Genomic DNA, 25,457 nt, shown 5'->3' with positions numbered 1-25,457 from the left:
AAGACCTAGTTCGATCGGTGTCTTCCTGCGCTGAGTCTCTGGGGGCATGTCTAGACTGTATCCTGTCGGCAGAGGGATGCAGATTAGGCAGGTCGACATTGCAAATGACACGTTTTGCTGACTTGCAGGAGGCATAAGGGATCTGTCGAAAAAGGCTTTCTTTCTCGACAGAGCCCCCTCGAGACTGCCGATTTTTGCCGACAAAGTGCTGAGTCGACAAAACGCGGCGGCCATTTTTATGCAAATTAGGCATGGGATATTTTAGTCCCTGCCTCGTTTGCAATGTCGACCTGCCTAATCTGCATCCCTCTGCCGTCAGAGGGATGCAGTCTAGACATACCCTGGGTTTTGAGAACTAGGATGGGAGCATGCTACGAACAACCACACTCTAATGCCTGTGCACAAGCCATTGTTGCGAAAGACTCTCCATAATAAGTAGCAAGAGGTTCTGATACCATTGGGTGGGAGATGAGGATTGTTGCTTTGCCTGGTACATGTGACTGTCGCGTCGTAAGTACGCCCCGTCCTGAGGCAGCGCTACCCAGTGGTCACAGTCTGTAACACAGTCTTAGATTCAGGGCAGCACAGCCTAATGGATAGAGTCAGTAAGCGTCAGTAATACAGCGCTAGGGTTCCTGGCAGCACAGTGTAATGGCTAGAGTCTCAGGGACTTGGGGCAGCAGTCCCAGTAGGTGGCCCGGGCCCACTCTACTCTACCGGGCCCCAACCCAGGGCCTTGTCAGAGGGGGATTGAACCTCCACTCGCTCAGCAGGGAATCCCACCACAACATGCTGAGCTCACTCGGGTGGGAGATACCACTTGTGTACCCTCCCGGGGTGATCCACATAGTTTCTGTGTCATCAGACTCCACAGTGCCAGCCTTCTCCTGCGGCTCCACCAGCTCTGGCAGCTCAATATGGTCTCACGGGTCTCTGGCTCCCGTCATCGGGGCTTTGGGCTGGTCCACCTCTGGTGCTCCCCGAATGGGCCCTTCCTCTCCAGCAGCAAGCCCAGACTAAGCGGAGCTGCTCCCTTTTATACTGCCCCAGACCTTGGAGCATGCCCAGTGTGGCTGGGAGGCGGGACTTCCTCCACCCACTAAGCAGTAAGCCCTCCTGGCCCAGTGCAGGGTATGCACAGTGAGCCTATAGATTTTAATTTGACTTGAAGATCTTTTTGACGTGGTGCAATCCATATTGGACAACAGTTCCACATAAGTGGGGTGGTAAGATGAAAGCACACCCACCACTTTACAGACTCCTTCCCCCAACACCCCTACCTAGGCCACATCCCTGCTCTAGCCACATAAAGAGGCATTGTTCAAAAGGAAAACAACATGCTGCTGAGTAAGTAACACCACTTCCTGCAGTACCTGAGTCTTCCTGGAAGGTTTCCCCATCCCCATTCCGGCTATGCCTTGCCCTAATTATCTGGAGAAAGTTGATAACAACTCATGATGACGAGGCTGCGGGTGGAGAGAGCCGGAATCTTTCATTACGATGGATCTTTAATTCCTGGAGACTTCAGGACTATCCTGGAAGGCTGGTAACCCTCGGAGGAAGAAGAAATGGAAAAGAAGATGGTTGTCAAAGGGAGCCGCAATTTGGCATCAAATAATACACTGGTTCCCGAACTTTTTTATACCGCCGACCAGCAAACCCATTCATAAACTTTTGGCGGACTGGTAACATCTTATTTACACATTTGCATATTCATTATGCAAATTAAGTCACATATTTGCATAAAGTCAAAGACCCAGCCCCCAGAGCTGCTGCAAACAGCCAGCTTCAGCTCTGGCATTCGCCGGCCATGCGCCCGGGGTATACCCCAGCCCCGGTCCTAGAGCAGCCAGCATGGGCGTGACCTGGCAGCGTGCCGCAGCCCAGCAGCCAGTGGTGCACGGCCTGGCATCGGTCCACAGAGCGGCAGTTGGGAACCACTGAAATAATAAACTCAGCCAGCAGCTGACATAGAGGATCCCTGTGCGGCGCATGGGCTGGGAAGCCCTATCCATCACTGAATGGAGCCTCCTCCGAAGGAATAATCCAGCCTATCTTCACAGCTCATGCAGCACCAGCAGCGCTGGATGAAGGGGAAAGGCCTTTGATGCCACGGGACAGGACCAGTTGTGCTCTCGATGGCAAGCAAACATATAACTCTGCACCTGGTACAACCACCTTGGGATGCTTGTTGTGCCAATCTCAATCAGAATAACGTATTCCTCTCCCTGCCACGCATGCCAACGTGATCGCCCCGTGGGGCAGACAGAGACCATCCGGCCACTCAGTCCTCATACTGTAAAGAGCTTTGTACGTTTGGGACTGGGAATAATATTTTATTTTGCTTTGCCCTCAGAAGAGCAGGGCCTGTAAAACCGCCCACGACAGACCCTACGTGGATTGCCTGCTGGAAATGGAACAAGTTCCCCCAGGACGGTAGGGCACACTGGGTGCATTGTAGTACGTGAGGGCTAAGCCTCAGCCAGCGGGCGCTCTGAGAAGAGGAAGACTCCAATAGATAAACAAATGACTTTAATCAATATGGAAACATGTTTTACTTGCTCCCATAACTTAAGAATGAAGGGTCACCGAGGCTATGTCTAGACTGCAGGCTTCTTTCGAAAGAGCCTCTTTCGAAAGATCGCGTCTAGACTGCAGGCGGATCTTTCGATAGAGGAAATCCGCTTTTTCGAAAGAGAGCACCCAGCGAGTCTGGATGCTCCCTTTCGAAGACGGCCTCTTTACATTGTAGAACGCCTTCTTTCGAAAGAGGAACTTTTGAAAGAAGGCGTTCTTCCTCATGAAACGAGGTTTACCGCCATCGAAAGAAAAGCCGCGTTCTTTCGAAATAATTTCGAAAGAACGCGGCTTGAGTCTGGACACAGGGGAAGTTTTTTCGGGAAAAGGCTACTTTTCCCGAAAAAACCCCTGAGTCTGGACATGGCCCAAATGAAATGATTAGGCAGCAGGTTTAGCACAAACAAAAGGAAGAACTTCTTCACGCAGCCCTTAGCCAACCTGTGGAACTCCTTGCCGGAGGATGTGGTGAAGACCAGGACTTGAGCAGGGTTCAAAAAAGAACTAGATCAATTCATGGAGGATCAGTCCATCAATGGCTATTGGGTAGGAATGGTGTCCCTAGCTTCTGTTTGTCAGAGACTGGGAATGGTTGAGAGGGGTGGATCGCTTGAGGAATCCCTGTTCTGTTCACTCCCTCTGGGGGGTCTGGCATTGGCCACTGCAGCCAGACAGGACACTAGGCCAGATGGACCTTTGGTCTGACCTATCGTGACCGTTCTGATGTTCTAACAAGACTCATGGGCTGTGTCTAGACTGGCAAGTTTTTTTGCAAAATCATTTGATTTTGCGGAAAAACTTGCCAGCTGTCTACACTGGCTGCTTGAATTTCCACAAGAACACTGACAATCTCATGTAAGATCGTCAGTGTTCTTGCGGAAATACTATGCTGCTCCCGTTCGGGCAAAAGTCTTTTTCCGAAAGACTTTTGCGCAAAAGGGCCAGTGTAGACAGCATAGTACTGTTTTCCGCAAAAAAGCCCCAATCGTGAAAATGGCGATCGGGGCTTTTTTGCGGAAAACCGCGTCTAGATTGGCCATGGACGCTTTTCTGCAAAAAGTGCTCTTGCGGAAAAGCATCCTGCCAATCTAGACGTGCTTTTCCAAAAATGCTTTTAATGGAAAACTTTTCCGTTAAAAGCATTTTCGGAAAATCATGCCAGTCTAGACGTAGCCATGGTGTAGAGCGAGACAAGATGGTACCAGACACAATGACAAGACTTCGCAATGGCTCCAAGTTGCATTCTCTGGAACGCTGCTATTTACCCACATTTCTAGTGACATTAGTGAGGGTGAAAGGTGATGGATTCCTAGGGTCTGGTGTCTCTTGTTGGTCAGGAAACTTCTCCACACAGGGCCTCAACCCAAGCCAATTCTGCGGTCAAGGAGGTTTATCAGCAGCCATGACACATAGAGTTCCTCACCTCTGTGAGGAGACTTTCCAGGCTGGGGGGAGGGGGAGGTAGTTCTAGTGATGCTGTGACCTGTCCGCGAGGAAGTGAGCTGAGAGCGCCGGCCCATGGCACATAGGCCATCCTCAACTTATGGTCCCCACTAACCCTGTCTGACCTGAACCGGCACAAAAGCCTCGGACACCATTAAGAATCCTCTGGAGAAGCCAGCAGATTCAATCTAGTTGCCCGGTTCTGTGGGGAAATGAATGTCCAAGTGGCTTTTGGGGAGGATGCTTTCATAGAATCACAGAACACTAGGACTGGAAGGGACCTCGAGAGTCATCGAGTCCAGTCCCCTGCCCTCACGGCAGGACCAAGCACTGTCTAGACCATCCCTGACAGGTGTCTGTCCAACCTGCTCTTTAATATCTCCAGAGATGGGGATTCCACAACCTCCCTGGGCAATTTATCCCAGTGTTTAACCACCCTGACAGGTAGGAACTTTTTCCTAACGTCCAACCTAAACCTCCCTTGCTGCAGTTTAAGCCCATTGCTTCTTGTTCTATCCTCAGAGGCCAAGATGAAAAAGTTTTCTCCCTCCTCCTTATGACGCCCTTTTAGATACCTGAAAACTGCTCTCATGTCCCCCCTCAATCTTCTCTTTTCTAAACTAAACAAACCCAGTTCTTTCAGCCTTCCTGCATAGGTCATGTTCTCTAGACCTTTCATCATTCGTGTTGCTCTTCTCTGGACCCTCTCCAATTTCTCCAATTTCATTTTGCTTTGGAAAGGCAGTGACAGCCCTGAATTTTAACTTTTGCTGCTTTTTTGGGGGGAGTGGGGGAATTTGGCACCGTTCCGATTGCTCTAAGTCGCTTTTTCATGAAGTTTGCCGGATTGTGTGAAGCAGAGCTGAGAACTCTGCTAAAAGTCTAATCTATGCCCACAACGAGCGAGTGCATGAGTCATTTTAATTCTTGCTCATGTTATTTCCTGGAGGGGGATGGGAGATGGTTTAATTCACGGCAGAAGAATGTAAAGGCCCCACCGCACGGAGGAAGAAGAGGGGTGGATCAGTTGATTCCCCACTGTGAGGGGCAGTGAGTAGGAAGACACACAAAAGGCTCCTCCTTCTTTGCCGGATGCACAACCCTGGTAAAATCGTGCGAGTGTACATTGAGATGCTTGGTGTCTGAGTTCCCAAGGCTGCAGCCGTGTCTCATCTCAGTACCATTGCTTTCTGTGTCTCTGTGGGCAGAGGTGAGACGAGGGGAGGAAACCACAAGTGGTCTGGGCTGCAGAAGGTCACGATTGCAATACACAGGGGTCCAGGTGCAGCCTTTCTCACACACATACATACGGCTGGAGGAAGAAGAACAGGGGTTGACGGGGTTGTCGATTTCTCTCCCTCCCCTTTGTTGTGATGTCTCTTTCTCTCATGTCCTGTCTCGGTTTGTCTCACAGCTCCCTCGCTTGTCTTATTTTCTCCGTGGGTTGTTCCCTTTGGTTAGAACCTCTTGTTAGAACCACTCATTTAGTTCTGGTGCAGACCAAGCAAAAGTTGATGCAGATTTTCCCCTGAACCCAAATGGGACCATTCCCAAGGTCCCGAATTGTTTGATTAACTTTAAGGTGATTTATTATTCAGTAACTTGGCAGTTTAGGGTTCTGGCTAGGATGAGAACCATTTAAATTGCCGTCCTCAATGCCTTGAGATAGCGTTAAGGTGGAGAGCACCTACCAGTAAAACCAGGCTGTTCTTGGGGTAACAGCTCTTTGGCCATGTCTCACAAGAGATTGAGTTTCTGGTGTTCGATTTCACGGGTCTACTTAAGACCCTCTAAATCAAATGCTGAGGGCAGCTCCAGTCAGCGCTGGTACTCCTGGCAGTCGCGAGGAGTAAGGGAAACCAATGGGAGTGTTTACTCCCATTGGCCTCCCTCTTTGAAGACAGCGGCAAGAGAAGCCGACTTCAGCTACACATTTTACATATCCAGAGTTGCGTCCCTTACCCAACCTGCCACATCTCATGTAGGCCTGGCCTCTGTCTCATCCCAGGGGCAGGAGCCATTCAGATTTTCATGAGAAAAGATTATCTAGGCAAGTTCCTGCATGATTTTGCAGGATCAAAGAGTTCAGAGGAAGTGCAGCTAAAAAAGCTGGGCCAACTTCCTCCTTGATCTATGCTCAACTGAACTCAGTGGCACTAAACTGGAGAAGAATTTGATCCAAGAACCTTTGGTTATCGCCGGTTACCGCTTGGTGACTGATATCGCCACCATTGTCACAGTCTTTGGATGGGGGAAGAAGATTTCAGTATAGATCTGGGCATTGTGAGATTGGCTTTATTCCTATTTCTGCCGCCGTGTCTCTCTGGGCTTATCACACAACCACTCTATGATTGAGTTTCCCCATCTTTAAAATGGGGATAATAATTAGAGGTGGCAGGGGAAACACATTTCCCGTCAAAAATGGTGGGGAAAACCAACATGTTCAGGGTTGGGGGAGGTTTTTTTTTTAAAATGGGGAAAAAAAATCCATGTTATCACGAAAGCCATTTGGCTGATTTGCTTTCGGTGCTTTATCCCCAGCATCTTATGCCTGAAAAAGCTGATCAGGTTGATGGGAAATTCCAGTGACAGAAGGGTTAGGTGAGCGAGGGGAGCAAAGACGATGTAGAGTGGGGTGGGGAACTTCGTTTGCTGACCCACAGAAAAATCAGTCGGGGGCCGCACACTAGTGAGAAGCAAAAAAAAAAAGTAAATCCACACTGATGGGGCCCCCATCTGAGGAAGAAGAAAGACACCCCCTAACCCCTCCCACACCAGAGCCTAGGGGGGCCCAGGCTAGTAGATTTTGTGGGCTCCAGCCTCATGCAGGGGCTGTGGGGGGGGGGGGGCTGGAGCACCAGCATTTACTCCCCAATGCAGAGGGGGGGAGCCCTGAGACTTGGGGATCACATCCAGGCAATCTGCCTTAGGTTTCCCACCCCTATTTAGACACGCAAGGCAGAGGAGACTTGACTATCAGGGCCCCGTGGACTGAATACTGGATTTCTGAGCAAGGAGCTGGCTTTCTATTTAACCTCTCTGGACACACCCACCTTCGCTAGTAGGAACATTTGGGGCTTGGTTTTTAAACAGGCGTGCAACTGCCCCCAGCCAGGGAACTGTGTGTGCAGGTAGCTACGTGTGCCCTTCCCAGGACGCAACAGTCACCATGCCCCATGGCACACACAGTCCTGCCCCTGCCTTGTTCAAAGATCAGGCCACTAGACCGTCTGTGCTTGGGGGGCGGGAATATTGTGAACGATATATTCGTGCAGCGCCTTGCGCAATGCGGCCTGCGTTGCTTTGCTCTTTGAGGATGTAAATGGTAAATAGGAAGGGTGCCAATGCTGATTACACGTACTGTGTCCGACTCCATCTCCCAGAGGCAGGCATGGTAAAAGTAGGGTCCCTTCTCTGTGGGATCAGCCTACACACCATAATCTTCCCTCCCTCCCACTCCCAAACGATCACTGTCTCTTTCGCCCTTCTATCTGGACAGCTGGAGTGGTCCAGGGTGCGTCTAGACTGCAGGGGGGGTTTTCAGAAAAATGGCCGTTTTTCTGAAAAAACTTCACTTACGCCCACCTGCTATTGCGTTCTTTCAAAAGACAATCGAAAGAACGAAGGGGTTTTTCCAACATCGGCAAACCTCATTCTACGAGGAAGAACTCTTTTTCTGAAAGAGCTCTTTTGGAAAAAAGCATGTGTGGATGCAGAAGAGGGAGATTTTTCGAAAGAAGAGGCCTCCAGGAAAAAGCATAGGTGCCCTGGTGGCCGTTTTATCCACAGTAATCACAGCTGAAATGCGAGGGAGCGTCCATTCAGTGTAGATGCTCTCTTTCAAAAAAGCAGATCACTTTTTCCATGCGCTTTGGCAGTATGGACGCTCTTTTTTGGAAGACTTTTTTAGGAAGATCTCTTCCAAAAAAGCTTCTTTCGAAAGAAGCTTGCAGTCTGGATGTACCCCCAAAGTGAACAAATTGTTCCCATCCTTTTTCCGCCCCCACTTTGCAGTGTTGTCTTCAAGTCATCATTGTCAAGTCCAAGTCAAATCTCTAGTCACTACAGTTCAAGTCTCAAGTCGAGTCTCGAGTCCCTAAAGTCACTTTTGAGTCAAGTCCCAAGACGAGTCTCAAGTCTTAATTTAAAAAATGTCAAGTCACTTTTGTACAAGCCATCAATATCGGCATTTTCGGACAATTTTTTCACCAAGTCGATTTAACAAAATTAGCAAGTCTCAAGTCACAAACAATGAACCCAAGTCGAGTCACCTCGGTGACTTAAGTCATACTCGAGTTCAAGTCGTGGGACTCGAGTTAACAACTCTTCCACTTTGTCTAGTGGTCTGTACAGACAGATTCTCTCTTGGCTTCCAGTCTAGGCTACGGTTGATGGTCTGGTTTTAGGCATCCTTTTTGCAGGAGTAGATTTGGGAGCCACCGATCAGTCCTACAATGATACGTTCATGGCACACAGGGTCCACTGGTGGATGCTAGCCACGGTAGTTGGAGACTCAGCTCCGTGCTCTATGTGTCTACAAACCTCTGGTGGCCGAGAGTGGGGACAGGCCAACAGGGGATGGATCGCTTAGTAACTGCCCTCTAACGCATCTGGCCTCGGTCACTGCTGGAAACAGGGTACGAGGCTAGAAGGACTGTTGGTTTGACCCGGTATGGCCGTGCTCTTTATCACATGACTGATGGAAGAGAGAAATCCAGAGCCAGGAGAACCCAGGCATTTCTGAGCTCAGGCAGTGGTCGGACTGGATTGTGAGATCATACTGCACCGGGCGTGCCAGCTGCCCGCAGGATGGCCTGGCTGTGTGAGCCAAAGGCAGCCTGCCAACCCTCCCTTCCCTTTGCATGCCCTTCACTTTCCCCAGTCTGCTTCCAAACCATGTGCATGCCTTTTCGGGGATGGTGATGTAGGCTTAATTCTTGGCGAAGAAGGAGCAAAACCAAACATTTGGTCTCAGGGACTGGCACCGGAAGGCTAGGAGGCCTGAATCCAGCAGGGGCTGCATGCCGCATCACCTGTGCCTCAGTTTCTCTCTCCTTCGATGAGGATAATGGTACTTTACCCACCTTCGGGAAGGGTCTCGATTACTCTCAGCAACCACGGAGATGCAACGTATTATTATTAAACTCAGCGTGCTGACAAATCTGTGATGGTCCTGAGGAACGGGCATCGCATTGTGACAGGAACGGGGCAAACACCACAGTGCCAACCCCACCTCGCACAACATGCAATCTAAAGAGAAAAGAAGGCCTATTGCCCCAATGGTTTCTCCATGCTCTCAGAGAAGGTGGGAGCATAGATGCCTCCACCGCCATATCACCTTGTCTCTCCGAAAGCATGAGGGTAAAGCAGGAAGAGGCAGGTGGATAGATCAGGTGTTATCAACATTCCCTGCTGCGGAAAGGCCGGGGTGAAACATTCCAGATCAGAATGTTATAAACCAGCCAATGTGCAGGGGAGTTTGGATGCGTTATGACATTGGCAATGGGATACTTTTGCTTTGCAGAGAGCGATGAAACCCTAGCTCCCAGCAGCAGCTACACCTCGTCTTATCCTCTGGCTTCTGGGTGGCCCAGGTGAAACCAGCTATCTTAGTCGCGTGCCCGATATCGACATTGCAATCAGCCTTCTGGCAAGCAGGCCAACAGAGAGGCCAAGAATTGACGGGACCAGGGATGGGTTGTGGTTCCTCTTCCTGGTCACAGCTGACACACATTGTTATCGTAAGTGGCTCCAGAAAGCCAGAGCCACCGGTGTGGGTGGGCTAATTAGTGAATGCAATGGCCCGTCCCCTCTGGGGAGCTGGGATCAAATTCTGGCTTGCAGTGGGAGATGAAGACTTGGAGGTTTCGAAAAGTACCAGCGGGAGCTAATGCATCCCGGTATTGGCCATCGCTGGACTTCTGGAACTCAGGAGATGCCCAGGACTTGAGCGGCAGGGTATGTGGCCAAGGTGGAGGTGTGTTCCTAGATACTCACATGGGGGGAGGGATAGCTCAGTGGTTTGAGCATTGGCCTCCTAAACCCAAGGTTGTGAGCTTGATCCCTGATGAGGCTGTTTAGGGATCTGGGGTAATTTTGTCAGGGATGATACTTGGTCCTGCTGTGAAGGCAGGGGACTGTACTCAAGGTCCCTTCCAGCTCTACAGGATAGGTATCTATTATATTTGAAATCTACTCGGTGCTTCCTGCCACTAAGCCTGAATCTAACTAGAGCTGTCAGCTGCTGAACTTTAGAACAATGGCTCTTTTAAAGGTGGGAGCTCATTCACGCAAACCGGAGAGAAGAAATGGCAGGAGGCAGGGGCGGATGAGAGTTTTGCGGGGCCCAGGGCAGCACAATTTCACGCATGTGCCGCGGCCACGGCCGACAGGTAGTAGCGCGTGCGCGGGGCCTAGTGAAGCGCGGGGCCCGCCCTATATCCGCCGCTGGCAGGAGGGAACAAAGCGAACGAGGAAAAAGCTGCTCAAAGCAGTGACTTGAGCAACAAGTCAATAGACCCAGCGGCCCGGCCCAAAACTGACTCAAGCCCAGTATGGGCTCTAGTCCTCTGCGAGCTGAGTTTGCCCGATCCAGAATGCCCAGGTCCCAAATCCTCACCACGCCCTTTTCAGAAATGGCATTTCGACCTAAGGCGGGCTATGGTTTGAAGGCTAGAATGCTTTTTGTACAGGGCCAGGCGCGTTCATTGTAGAATCATGGAATCAGAGGGTTGGAAGAGACGTCAGGAGTCATTGAGTCCAGCCCCCTGCCCAAAGCAGGACCAGCCCCAGCTGAAGGCACTCAACAACAAAGGCAGGCGTAGAAAGCAGCGAGACTCACCATAGAAGTCCAGCCTCGGTGCTGACAGAGTTCTTTTAACGTAATTCGGTCTCCTCTACATCAGCACGCTAAGCTACAGGCCAGGTTGTGAATTCCTTGCTCAAAGAGATGAGCAGTAACCCATGCGAGGAGATCTGTGGAAGTCAATGGAGTCTGGAGGTGCTCAGCTACTTCCTGGATCCAAGCCATAGTTCTGACCAGGCAGTCCTCCTCTGGCGCCGTCTGTGAAATAAAAATAGGCTGGAGAACAGGTGCTGGAAATACCAGGCCGGATCAAGGCCTGGCTGGAAGCTGCAGCTAGACAAATTCCGACTCGAAATAAGGCGTGCGGTTTTCACAATTATGTAATTGCTCTTTGGGACAATGTGCCAAGCGTCACGGTGCACTTTCCAGCACTGCAAGTTTTTCGAATCAAGACAGGATGGTTTCTAAGACATCTGCTCTAGTTTCACCAGTGCGATGGGCTTGGAAGCTGAAATTAAGTTCTAGGTCCTGTGTTGTAAAGGAGCACAAACTAGGGGATCACAGTCATCCATTGTGGCCTTAAATATCTGTGCATTTATGAAAGCACCCAGCACCCATTCTTGGCCTCCTGCAAAAAGCCAGATCACAGAGACAGGAGGAGGATTTTACAGGGAGGACAGGCCTGGCCAATCTCCGGGTGTTGAAACAGGATGGAAACATAGCAAACTTTCCCCTGCAATCTAGAGCAACAGTCACATCATCCATGGGCACTTCCCACCCTGCCATTTCCAGGAACGGAGCTGAATCACTCCCCCAACAGGCAGCTGCCAAAATCTTTAGCAACAGACCAGAATCGGCCTGATTGGGAAGCCTCCTGGCCACACTTGCATGGCTGGAGTTTTTCATTTTTTTTAAAGCCTTCTCAGTAGATTGAAAAGTGAATGCAGACAACACACTTTTCAGATATTAAGACCATGGCGAAGTAGCGTTGCCTGGTGTCTGGTTTTGAACTGAGCAGTCTGGTATTTCAGCTTTCTGTCCGGGAAGCAAACTGAGAAAATCCCGGACATAGAAATGTCCGGTATTTTCTAATTAAGTTTTTATTATTATCAGGAGTATCAGTACGAAGTTGCCTATTGCCTGGCTGGTAGACACGCTCACGCTGCCAGGCAGTACCCAGCTACGCAGTAGAGGAGGGGGTGGGATGGAATCCCCGGGGCCAAACACGTCTGTGAGCTCTGCCAGGACCATGTGCGGGACGGGCAGCACCCTGGGATCTGAGTGCACCCGGGCCAGCCCTGCTCCCCCCGACCCACTCCTGGCCAGCCCTGCTTCCTGCCAGCCAGTTCTGCCCCCCCAGCCCGATATCTCCCGGCCAGCCCTGCTCCCCCTGACCCACTCCTGGCCAGCCCTGCTTCCTGCTGCCAGCCCTGCTCCCCCCGACCCACTCCTGGCCAGCCCTGCTTCCTGCCAGCCGGTTCCGCCCCCCCACCCCGATATCTCCCAGCCAGCCCTGCTCCCCCTGACCCACTACTGACCAACCCTGCTTCCCGCTGGCTGGTTCCCCCCCCCCCCCCCGATATCTCCCGGCCAGCCCTGCTCCCCCCGGCCCACTCCTGGCCAGCCCTGCTTCCTGCCAGCCGGTTCTGCCCCCCCACCCCGATATCTCCCAGCCAGCCCTGCTCCCCCTGACCCACTACTGACCAACCCTGCTTCCTGCTGGCTGGTTCCCCCCCCCCCCCCCCGATATCTCCCGGCCAGCCCTGCTTCCTGCCAGCCGGTTCTGCCCCCCCACCCCGATATCTCCCAGCCAGCCCTGCTCCCCCCTGACCAACCCTGCTTCCTGCTGGCTGGTTCTCCCCCCGCCCCCGCCCCCGCCCCCGCCCGATATCTCCCGGCCAGCCCTGCTTCCTGCCATCCGGTTCCACCCCCTCCCCCCGATATCTCTCCGCCAGCCCCACTCCCCCCAACACTCTCCCGGCCAGCCCTGCTTACCGCTGGCCATTCCCCCCACCCCACCCACTCGATCTCCCCTGGCCAGCCCCATGCCCCCGACTCCCTCCCGGCCAACCCTGCTCCCCAATCGCCAGTTCCCCATCAGCCAGCCCCACTCCCCCCAATCCCCTCATCTGAGACCAAGTATGTCCAGTATTTTTTTTCAAACCATCTGGTAACCCTATGGCTAAATCTCAATCTCACTGCATCAACTGAAGGAGGTGACATTTTACCTCTTCTCCAGATGGGTAAATAAAGGGAGAAGTTAAGAGCCACAGTTGTAAATTAATGGAGATGGCCTCTCTTCTAGAACTGGAAGGGACCTTGAAAGGTTGAGTCCAGTCCCCTGCTTTTACAGCAGGACCAAGTACCATCCTTGCCAAATTTTTTTTTTTCTTTTTCCCCCAAATGGCCTCTACAAGGATTGGACTCACAACCATGGGATTAGTAGGCCAATGCTCAAACCACTGAGCTATCCCTCCCCCTGTGTCTGCTCTGCACTGGCCCTTGAAGGGTCAAAACCCAGCCTGGGAGAGGGCTGGAGAGGTGGAGGCAGGTGGCAGCCAATCAGGGCCCAGTGGGGGCGGTATAAATAGAGCCTCCTGGGGGGGAGAGGAGTCATTGACTCACTCTCGGGCTGGGTGTGGAGCAGGAGGGACCTGGCTGCCAGGGGAGCTGGAGGCCTCCTGCCTTAGAGCAGGGCTGGGGCAGGCAGGCAGGCAGGGCTGGGGAGCTCTGGCCAGGCAAGCTCCCAGGCTTCAAGGCCTGAGGGGACTGGGGCTGTGGGGAGGCAGCCAGGGCAGGAGAAGGCAGCAGGTCCCCACCCTTGGCCGGTGGGGCGTGGCCGTGTCAGGCTGGCGTGTGCCCCTGAGGCGGGGCTGGATGGTGACTGGCCGTGGGTCACTGAGGCGAGGTGGGCCTAGGACTGGGGGTTCCCTGAGGGGGAGGACCTGGAGTGTGGGGCCCTGTGGCAGGGCAGTACCCAGAGGGGAACACGCCGCGGGCCGGGAGGGACGTGGGTCCTCACACAGAGGTGGAGGAAATGAGGTACCAGCGGGGGAGATGCCAGCCCAAAGGGGGCGCCCCAGAGCTGAAACACTACTTCCCTGCGTGTCCAGCAGGAGGCGCCCGTGGCAGGGAGGCCTGCTCTGTTTGGGTTGTCCACCTGAGAGACTGAGGGCCTGGCTTTCGGAGGTGCTGAGCTCCACTTGAGTTGGTGGGTCTTCTGCAGCACTGAGAAGTAGGCCCAGGTGTCCCAAACAGGCACCCAAAATTAGCAGGCACTTGGGCATGAATGATTTGTTGAAGGGGGTTTGTGGTGGAACCCGGGCTGGGACCTGAAGTCTTTACTCCCAATCTGCCGCTTCATCTATGTTGAATATCCAGCTTAAGCAAAAGCACACCCATCTTTTCATGTGGCTAATAGCCATTGATGGACCTAACCTCCATTAACGTATCTGGTTCTTTTTTGAACCCTATTGAAGTCCTAGCCTTCACCACTTCCTCTGGCAAGGAGTTCCACAGGTTGATTGTGCACTGCAGGAACAAAAACTTTCTTTTGTTTGTTTTCCCTCCCTCTGGGGTACCTGGCATTGGCCACTTTCAGCAGACAGGACACTGGGTAGATGGACCTTTGGTCTGACCCAGTGTGGCCGTTCTTATGTTGGCTGTTTGAGAGAGAGAAGGGAGAGAGGGCAGGGGGCTGCCAGCCAATGTACTTCTCGGGGACCATCAAGGTATTCCTCAGTACGCAGAAGGCCTTTGATCTCTGCAAAGACGACTATGCAGGGCAGTCAGGCAAGTTGGACAGCAAAACTCACGTAAACTAATATTTGCCCTTGCTAAGGTTGCAACACAAAGGCAAAGGCAGATAGATCATTTCAGGACTTGGTGTCCTAATCTCCCCCTACTCCAGCCTGTGAAATCACACAAGGAACCAGGTTCTGGGAGGTGAAAGTTTGGGGTGGAAACATGGAGAGAGATGGAGCAGCTCTGGCCGCGTGGAGCTGTGCAAAGCACCTTGCATCTGCCATGGCAGACCCAGGATGGGAGGTCTCAGAGACCAAAGATGGGAAAACTGTGCAGAAATTTTGATTCTCTCTACCAAATATTCCTTGGTATATACTGGCTGTACCTAGGTGTTTGGCTCCCTTCTTTGCCCGTCCTTCCAGCATGCAAACTCTCAAGGGAAGAGCTGAAGAATCCATGGCTGTGTCTACACTGGCATGAATTTCCAGAAATGCTTAAAACAGAATAGTTTTCATTATAAGTATTTCCAGAAAAAGAGCGTCTACACGGGCAGGCTGCTTTTCCGGAAAAGCGTCTGTGGCCAATGTAGACGCGCTTTTCCGGAAAAGAGCCCCAATCGTCATTTCCGCGATCAGGGCTTTTTTCCGGAAAAGACTACTGGGCTGTCTACACTGGCCCTTTTCCGGAACAGTGTTCCGGAATAAGGACTTATGCCTGAGCGGGAGTAGAATAGTTTTTCCAGAATAGCGGCTGATTTTGTACAGATCAATGTCGTTGCTTTTCCGGAAATTCAAGGGCCAGTGTAGACAGCTCGCAGCTTATTCCAGAAAAGTGGCTGATTTTCCGGAATAAGTGGCCCAGTGTAGACACAGCCCTTGTGTTGTTTTCAGTAACCAAAGATCTGAGTATCTTAACACACACACACAAACACGAACTTGCACAGGGACGAAGGCTCCGCTGAAATCCATATGAATGGCTGTGTTTTTACCGGCAGGAAGAGTCTGAGCACAGCGAAAAATGTAGCTGACAGTCTAGGCTTCACCTGCATTTAACTGACGATTCAGGAAACAGAGCAGTGTGGAAAACCTTCTGTGCCATAGAAAGGATTGCTTGCTTTCAAGCTTTTTTAATCTCTATCCTTCCTTGGAAACTTTGGCTTTATTCAATAAAACTGAAGCATGTTTGGGAGGCAGATTTCATAGGGGATTTATCGGTCCACAGAAGAAGACAATCAGGGTACATCTACGCAGCAGCGTTATTTCAGAATCACTGACGTGATTCCAAAATAACATAGTGCGTGTCTACACTACAAGCCTTTATTTTGAAATAATGTCGAGCGGGAGGACTCCTGTAATGCTCATTTCATGAGGAATAAGGGAAGTCAAAGGAAAGGTGTTTTTCTTTCGACTTCCTGCTGTGCAGACAGCGCCAAAAGCCGAATTAAACTATTTCGACTTCAGCTCCGCAACTGATGTAGGTCAAGTTGTGTATCTTAATTTGACTTTAGCCCTGCTGTGTGAACGCACCTCACAGAGCGTAGTAATAGGCTGGGAAAACGGCATGTAACATCAGGTCAGTGCAAAAGGTGTTTCCTGGGCACACTCGATCAAGTCAGGGTCACTTCTGCAATACAACATGTGCGAGGTTGAAACCCCTTTTGATTAAGAAAAGCAAATGTAAAGCCGGTTAAGCAAAAAGTCCGAAGACACCCACCTCACCCATGAGCAGCCTTGAGCCTGAGTTGCATCTATGAAACTTGCGATTCCTTTGTCGGTCACATTCAAGTGATATCAGGGGATGGAACGTTTTGCGGAGCCAGCTTGGTTCCTAGCACAAAATGCGTTAGGTTACCTCAGGGTTGAATTTGATCGGGAGCTCCCCAGAGTGTTAACTGTGTGTAACTCTCTGTCGGTTCCATGTATGTTGCATGTCCCACACTGTGTCTGAGCCACAAATGACAGAAATGTGTTCTAGTGCTCAGCTCAGGGAATTAGCTCTTTGGTTCAAACTTCAGTGGGCTTTCGGGGAAGGCTCAGCTGGGGAAGGCGAACCCCAGCTCCACCCCCTTCCACCTGAGGCTCCGCCCCTGGAGCCAAGCCCCGCCCACCCCAGCCCAATCCTTCCTGGTCACCCAGAGGGCCAGGCTGCCATGCTGCCATCCTGGTCTCGGCCCCAGCTCCAGCCCTTCCTGGTGGGCACGGAGCAGGACTGCTGCACCGCAGCCCCAGCCTTCCCGAGGGCTGGGGTGTGTAGGCAATTTTGGGAAGGCTGTGCCTTCCTTTGCCTGCATTACCTGCTGTCCATGGGCTTTGGATCCAGCCCATACCGTGCCTTCTCGGTGGCGAAACATGGCACGGTATGCAGCAGTCAAATCTGAGGTCATAATCAAAAATGGCTTAGACTAATGACACCAAGGAAACTAAAACTGCATCATCTTTTTCATTAACACACTGCTTTGTTTACTGTATGCTGGGAGATGGGATACTGGGAAATTATATTTTGTCAGATCCCGGCCAGATTTGCATCCTTTGCAAAATTATATCTTGTGTAGACAGAGGCTCCATGAAGAAAAGGTCTAAGATTAATTGCAGTGTGGAATTCCTTTACAAGTTTGACACTGTCAACCTGGACTTGAATAAGGATATTAACTGGTTAATACACTACAAAGCCAATTCCCCCTGCCTTTGACATTTGCATTTTCACATCAATAGCTATGAATGGTAGTTATCCAGCCTACTTGATTAGCTTCATTAACATGGTCTCTACAATTGACAGGTAACTGCTTTTGCAGTTTTATATATCTTGGATTCTGCTATTTCCACTCCAATTCATCTGCGGAAGTAGGTTTTACTCAGAAAAGCTCATAATTCTATATGTTCTTGTTAGTCTTTAAGGCCATGTCTACACTAGGACATTATTTTGAAATTACTAAATTTGACTTAATAATTCCTGATTTAATAAAAATCAAACTAGAACAGGTACAGCAAGTGCACAAGCACGTGAAAACGCGCGTGCACACATTAGAAACTGGGCGAAAAGTTGCCATGTCATCCACTGCCACAGATGGTTTCTTCAGCATGGAAACTACCAAAACTTCCTTAAAATATGCAGGAATGTTTCCAGGTTGCAAAACCAGAATCACTCTGCCCAGACTCATTACATTCAAAGTAGGAAAATATCCCTTTGGCATAGGCTTCAAGGCCTAAAAGCCAAGCTGATCTCTAGCATAACTTCTCTGAAGTCAGGGGAAATACACCAAGGCATTAAGTTTGGCCCAGTACTGAAAACCACAGGCAAATAAAGCCGATCCCTGGGATTGAATTGATCCAATATACACAATTTGCACTTAAAACGATCAGCTTCTTATTAAATTAGATACATTAAATGTTCACCTACATCATTTTAAGAGCAGGTTGGACAGACATCTATCAGGGATGATCTAGACAGTGCTTGGTCCTGCCCTGAGGGTGGGAGACGGGACTTGATGACCTCTCGAGGGCCCTTCCAATTCTCGGATTCTATGGTTCTATGACTGGAAGTTTATGGAGAGGAAACCAGTGATGATTTTCTGAGATGTCAGGATTCAGAGGTCCCCCTATCATATATATAATAGCCCAGTGTCTGAGAGTCTGTAACGCTGAAATGCTGGCTGTTCCCTCCAGGCGGCGCTGTTACTGAAATGCTGGCTGTTCCCTCCAGGCGGCGCTGTTACTGAAATGCTGGCTGTTCCCTCCAGGCGGCGCTGTTACTGAAATGCTGGCTGTTCCCTCCAGGCGGCGCTGTTACTGAAATGCTGGCTGTTCCCTCCAGGCGGCACTATTGCTGAAATGCTGGCTGTTCCCTCCAGGCGGCGCTGTTACTGAAATGCTGGCTGTTCCCTCCAGGCAGCGCTGTTACTGAAATGCTGGCTGTTCCCTCCAGGCGGCGCTGTTACTGAAATGCTGGCTGTTCCCTCCAGGCAGCGCTGTTACTGAAATGCTGGCTGTTCCCTCCAGGCGGCACTATTGCTGAAATGCTGGCTGTTCCCTCTGGGGGGGCGCTGTGGCTGAAATGCTGGCTGTTCCCTCCGGGTGGCGCTGTTACTGAAATGCTGGCTGTTCCCTCCAGGCGGCGCTGTTACTGAAATGCTGGCTGTTCCCTCCAGGCGGCGCTGTTACTGAAATGCTGGCTGTTCCCTCCAGGCGGCGCTGTTACTGAAATGCTGGCTGTTCCCTCTGGGTGGTCCATGCTTCATGGGGAGTGTGGGGCCCAGACGCAGCAGCCCAGCTGAGCGGCGCAGAAGTCAGCCTAGTGCCACGGCAGGAGGCGAAGGGGGCGGGGCAGTGATGTTCACGGCCAGGGGGCGGGACCTGGAGCCGCTATCACGCTGCACATCACTGCCCCACCCCCCTTCGCCTCCTGCCGTGGCACTCAGCTGACTTCTGTGCTGCTTATCCAGGCTGCCGCGTGGGAGCAAGTGGCACAAGCGGCCGTTTGGGCTCCGCGCTCCTCATGCAGCACGGGGAGGGTGGTGCCCAAATGGCCATTTTGTCTCCCGAGTGAGAGGCAGGAGGGGGAGGAGAAGAGAAAGAGAGAGACAGAGAGAGGCAGGAGGCGGAGGAGAGCTGAGAGAGAGGGGAGGAGGCAGTAGGAGTGGGAGAGAGAGAGAGAGAAAGACGGAGCGAGTGACCGGAGGCTCAGGAGAGAAGACCGACGCGGAGGAGAGACCTGAAAATCCCGTCTTATGACGGGCTAATTGGCTAGTATACTATATAACTGCCTAGATCCTTCAGCTTCGAACTTATTCATTCCTGGAGTGTTTTCCCATTCACATTTGACTTCTCACTGGAACCTGGCTTTTCTAGCTGCTCTTTGTACTGTTGCCTAGTGGTTAGGGTCACAGATAAGGATTCAGGACCACACACACACACACACACACAGAGCTCTTTTACTAAGTGTTTCACCCTTGCTCCCATTCTAAGAGGCAGCAAGACTTTTCCTTGTGACTTCTTCCCACATAAGAGACTAGGGGTTTGTTCCTCAGTTTCCAGTTCCTGTTTCACCCCGTTACACAGTGCCTTTTTTGTTACAAATCTAGGCCAAGCATTCCTAAAGGGCCTTGTGATTTCCACACCTTTCACACCCGACCGAGCCTGTGTCTGCGAAGTCAAGCTGTCCGGCACCTTCTGGAGACCAGCACAGGCCTCAAGTGGGGCCTGTCAAATCATGAGCCACTTCTGAAAACGCAGGCCACATCTGTTACAGCCGCTAGCCGAAAAACACAAAACGGACGAGGCTGCTGCTCCCAGGCAGATGCAGGAGTAGCATGGGAATTTTGCTTTTTCCTTTCTCCACTTTTCGTCCAGGCAGAGGCTTTGAAACCCAGCCTCGAGCCTGATCTTCAAAAGGTCAGTTTTAGCCACTGTGTCTAAAAAAGGGTCCAGTGTGCTTTGTGTTATAAAAAGAAGCCACACACGCAAACGCACACACAGATTCACTGTTCTGTTGGTGTCTGGGCCAGCCACAAAAGGCCTCCTCAAAGGGATGTCCCCATGTCACTTGACTCGTGTTTCGTACGGTTCTATAAATCAATCAAAGCCGCTGGCTGCTCTAGCTCAGACAGTTAAACTCCAAAGCAACAACTTTCATCACTCAATGTGAGTGTCAGGGACCGGCTGCCCCCGCCTGTCGAGGGTCATCGCGGCTGTAGGGAAGGTGAATGCCCAGAAGTATATTGCGTTTGCTGGTCCTTTCAGTCGAGGGTCCACATAATGATCGCTGGAGTGCGGGTCTGTCATCAGCCCTCGCTGGGTAGGACTCGAACGCCCAGCCAGTTTGGCTGAGAAGGGTTGGTTCTGACTCAGACGTCTTTGCTTTTCCAGCCAGGTTGGGGACAGTCCACGAGGAGAAGAGCTGTAGCTGCTTGTTCCTATCCATGACTGAGTTTCTGTTGCCTAGGTGGCAGAGCTGACGGCCTCCACGGCCCTGAGGCAAGGTAGGCTCCGGCTCCGTGCTGCTGGAAGGGGTGTGGCCTCATGTGGAAGGGGCGGGGCCAGATCAGCCCGAATTTTTCCTGTCCCGAATCAGGCTGAAAACTCAACCTTTCAAAAACTTTTGTGAGCTGTAAAATCTGCGGGGGGTTTTTTTTTTTTTCCATTTTCAACTATTTTTAAAAAATAGGGGCATGATCAGTGCAGGCAGCTGAGCACCCCGGGCCTTCAAGTCCCAAGAGAGTTGTCTCCTTCCTCCCCGTCGACAAGTCTGTTCATAGGCACCAACTCCATCGTTGCTCTGGGGCTCAACCACCCACCTAAAAAAAATAGGGGATGATCAGCATTCATAGGGCCAAATGAATCTTTTGTGGACACCCAGACCTGAACCCCACTCAGCTTTCACTCTACCCTGAGGCCCTGTTCTCTTTCAGCATCTTCCTCCTAAATTCCCGCCAGCTGCTCGCACGGGCAGGGGGGGATATGAAGAGGAGCCCCCCTGGCAAAACCAAAATTCAGCACCTGTGTTCTGCTGAATGAAAGGGCCGAAGCGACGGGCCTGCAGAACGAAGGAGAAGGCACCAAACGCTGGATGAAAAGGACAGGGCTGTCTTCTTGATTCCGGCACGGACAGGCATGTGCACGCAGAGCTGTCTGAGAAATACCTTCCCCATCCTGTGGACATTTTTTAGATTTCTGGGAAGTTTTTCCTGTCCCGAATCAGGCTGAAAACTCAACCTTTCTAAAACTTTTGTGAAATGTAAAATCGGTGGTTTTTTTTTCCATTTTCAACTATTTTTAAAAAATAGAGGCATGATCAGTAAATAAAAAGTCATTTTCAGCCTGAAGACTTTTGGTTAAAAATGTCAACACAGGGGCACTTGGACAATGCTGAAACTTTCCCCAAGCTGTTACAAAATGACTCGAACCCACCCTTACCTCCGGAAAGCGGCTGTTTAGAGGAGCGGAGACACGGAGCGGGTGAGATCATATTTTTTATTGTACCTGCTTCTGTTGGTGAAAGTGACACGTTTCTCGAGCTTACACAGAGCTCTTCTTCAAGTCAGGGAGAGGCATTCAGACTGTCAAACAGCTAAATACAAGGAACAGATTGTTAAGCAAAGCAACCAATACATGTTGCAAGAGCCCAATCAAGGTGAAGTGGGCAGATAATTCCTCTAGTGTCAAAGGAAGGTTACTAGGTTGTAGATCATTTGTCATGTCATAAATACAGTTTCTCTGCTCAATCCATGATTTTTTGCCTCTAGCAAAGTTATGAATTTAAGCTCCCCAATTCATCTTTTGAAGGGGTGGCGCACATTTCTTGTGAGGTCAAGAACTGAGAGATCACTTGGGGGGTGATGGTTTTATGAAAAGTGTTAGCGGATGGGCAACAGGGTGTTTTTGCCTCGTATCATTTTTGTGTGAGTGCATTCAAGACCCTGACAACCGTCTCTTTTCACCCGTTGGCATTACAGATGGGGGGGGGGAGGGAACTTTCCATCATGGGAGATGGCTAGTAATAAGGCCCAGGAGCACTAGTGACTTCTGATGACTGATAAATGGTCCTTTTAGCCCCCTTTCCTTCTTCCTTCTAGCATGGTGGCCAGCTGGAAGCTGTCTTCATTCTGCCTGTGTCAAGTGGACAAAAGTGACGTCAATGGTGGAACACTGCTGAACTCATCTGGAGGCCCACCAGGGATATATTTGCTCCGCTGTTGCTGGTTGATCAGCTATTCAAGAGAAATTAACCAATTAAAATAGCTCTTGGCCAATAGCTGCAGATTCGCTCTGTGTGCATCCCCAGGGGTATCACGCAAGAAGTGCCAACCAGAGCCACCCAGACCCCAGTTTTGATCCCATAAATACCCTCGCACACCCAGTCAGACAGTGGTGCTACATTAGTAGCAAAGGAATGAGGCCCTCACAGGGAGAGTGCTCTCGTGTTCCACGAGCGTGGTCCACCACGGTTTGGTTTCCAACTCAGTCGCAATGAACAGCTCTTCCAAAGTCCTGCAACCCACAATGCTCCCTGGCAGGAACCGCCCACAAATTCTGGCGGTCAGGAAGTTCCGTCCTCCACATGGACCGTGTGCCTGGTTCTCTTCTCGCTTATGCTGGTGTAAATGGGGCGTAACACCACCCGAAGTCCATGAAGTGGAGCCAGGCCAGTTCACACCAGCTGAGGAACAACTGGCTTGTGTTCTAGAGCATCCTTCAAGGTGGCACCATCCCGCTCCCAGCTAAGTGTAGCACAGACCCCCCAGCTCTTCTCGGAGCCACCCCGCCCTGCCCGGAATGATGGATGTGACACCGCAATGCCCTTGTTTAAGGCAGAGCTCTGCTTATAGCTCCCTTTCCCCACATCTGGCCGTTGGCAGGGGCGCCATTTGAGATTTTGGTAGGCAAGGGCTGACCTGTGCATGCCATGATGAGGGAGGGGGAAGAGTGAGAGCATGGGTGGGAGCAGACTGAGGACAGCGACTTCAGCAGTGTTACTGAGCATGCTCAGTACAAGCCAAGCAGCAAACTGGAGGAGGACCAATTGTATTCACCCTCCCCGCCCCATATATCATAAGAACATAGGAACGGCCGTATTGGGTCAGAGCAAAGGTCCATCTAGCCCAGTATCCTGTCTGCCCACTGTGGCCAGCACCAGGTGCCCCAGAGGGAGGGAACACACCAGGTAATCCTCACGTGATCCCTCTCATGTCACCCATTTCCAGACAAACAGAGGCTGGGGACACCATTCCTACCCATCCGGGCTCATAGCCATTGATGGACCTAACCTCCATGAATGTATCTAGTTCCTTTTTGAACCCTGTGAAAGTTCTGATCTTCACCACATCCTCCGGCAAGGAGTTCCACAGGTTGACTGTGCGCTGAGTGAAGAAAAACTTCCTTTTGTTTGTTTTAAACCTTCTGCCTATTCATTTCATTTGGTGACCCCTAGTTCTTATACTGTGGGAATAAGTAAATAACTTTTCCTTATTCATTTTTTCCACACCGGTCATGATTTTATAGACCTCTAGCATATCCCCCTTTAGTCTCCTCTCTTGTAAGCTGAAAAGTCCCAGTCTTTTCATATGGGTTCCGTTCCAAACCCCTCATCATTTTTGTCACCCTTTTCTGAATCTTTTCCAATGCCAAGAGATCTTTTTTGAGATGAGGTGACCACATCTGTACACTGTATTCAAGATGTGGGTGTACCATGGTTTTATATAGAGGCACCTGTATATATCACCTCTTTCTAGGGCTACTAAAGCACTGAAAAACTACAGGGTTTTTTTTTTGGGGGGGGGAATAAGGTTAGCTATCAGCTGACAGGAGCACTGTATCTAATTCCTATATAAAAGAAAGAAAATGTAAATAAATATTAGATCCACTTAACTCTAATATTAACATTCTGGCATCCTGTGTCAAGTCATTTAAGGGACACTGGTTAGCCTTAAAATTTGAATATATATTGGAACCCTGTTATAGTCTGGGCCTTTCCACTATCCCCTGGCAAAGAGTTCCGCAGGTTGACTGTGAAGAAATAATTTGTTTTAAATCTGCCACCTATACATGTAATTGGGTGAGCTTCTTGTGTTATGTTAGTGAAGGAGTAAATAGCATTTCTTTATTCTGGTTTTCCACACCATTCATGATTTTCTAGACCTCTAACATATCCCCTTTTACCCGTTAGTCATTTCTTTTCCAACCTGAAAAGTCCCCGTCTTGTTAATCTCTCCTCATATGAAAGCTGTTCCTTACCCCCCATCATTTCTGTTGCCCTTTCTGTACCTTTTCCAAATCCAATATACATTTTTTAGATGGGGTGACCAGATCTGCATACAGTATTCAAGATGTGGGCGAACCATGACTTTATATAAAGGGAATATGGTATTTTCCTTGTTATTAACTATTCATTTCCTAATGATTCCCAATATTCTGTTAGGGTATGTCTACACTACCCTCCTAATTCGAACTAGGAGGGTAATGTAGGCATACCGCACTTGCAAATGAAGCCCAGGATTTGAATTTCCCGGGCTTCATTTGCATAAGCTGGGCGCCGCCATTTTTAAATCCCTGCTGGTTCGAACCCCGTGCCGCGCGGCTACACGCGGCACGAACTAGGTAGTTCGAACTAGGCTTCCTAGTTGGAACTACCGTTACTCCTCATGGAACGAAGCCTAGTTCGAACTACCTAGTTCGTGCCGCGTGTAGCCGCGCGGCACGGGGTTCGAACCAGCAGGGATTTAAAAATGGCGGCGCCCGCTTTATGCAAATGAAGCCCGGGAAATTCAAATCCCGGGCTTCATTTGCAAGTGCGGTATGCCTACATTACCCCGCTAGTTCGAATTAGTGGGGTAGTGTAGACACACCCTTAGTTTTCTAGTTTTTAGACTGCTGCTGTACACTGAGCAGATATTTTCAGGGAGCTAGCCACAATGATTCCAAGATCTCTTTCTGGAATGGTAAGAGTTAATTTAGACCCCATCTTTTTTGTTTGTATAGTTGGGATTCTATTTTACCATGTTCATTACTTTATATTTATCAACCCTGAATTCCATCTGCCCTCGTGTTGCCCAGTTTTGTGCGATTCCTTTGTGACACTTTGCAGGCAGCTTTGGACTTAACTATTTTAAGTTGTTTTGTATCATGTTGCCACCTCACTGTTGGCCTATTTTTCAAGAACGTTTATGAGAAGTTTAACAGAAGTTGTCCAAATGCAAATTCCAGCAACACAACCACCTTTGCTATTCCCTTCTATTCCCCCCTCCAAGTACGTGGCCATGTTTTCATGATGATCTAATGATCCTTCAGTGACTGGAATGCCCAGCCTTTTGTTACTCTTAATCACCTGTCTCCCTTTGTTTATAAACCAACTCCCTGCCCCAAAGGCAAAGCTGCAAGCAGCTCAAACTCTGTTGCAT

At 50.5% G+C, this 25,457-nt stretch overlaps 2 long non-coding RNA genes across 2 annotated transcripts; one reads left to right on the top strand and one right to left on the bottom strand.

The window, feature by feature from the left end:
- Nucleotides 1-292: 292 nt before the first annotated feature.
- LOC112545641 (uncharacterized) lies at nucleotides 293-16,398 on the bottom strand. Its single transcript, XR_003089177.3, has 3 exons — nucleotides 16,283-16,398; nucleotides 10,862-11,083; nucleotides 293-1,552 (listed from the first exon to the last, which is right to left on the bottom strand). It is a non-coding gene; the product is annotated as an uncharacterized LOC112545641 (long non-coding RNA).
- Nucleotides 15,681-24,484, top strand: LOC112545642 (uncharacterized). The gene is made up of 3 exons (XR_012906330.2): nucleotides 15,681-20,543; nucleotides 20,973-21,519; nucleotides 22,137-24,484. It is a non-coding gene; the product is annotated as an uncharacterized LOC112545642 (long non-coding RNA).
- Nucleotides 24,485-25,457: the final 973 nt, after the last annotated feature.

The sequence above is a fragment of the Pelodiscus sinensis genome, chromosome 10 (genome assembly GCF_052426305.1).
Source record: "Pelodiscus sinensis isolate ZL-2025 chromosome 10, ASM5242630v1, whole genome shotgun sequence".
NCBI classification, from domain to species: domain Eukaryota; kingdom Metazoa; phylum Chordata; order Testudines; family Trionychidae; genus Pelodiscus; species Pelodiscus sinensis.
The sequence above is the reverse complement of the archived record's forward strand: the minus strand, read 5'-3'. Positions and strand labels throughout refer to the sequence as shown.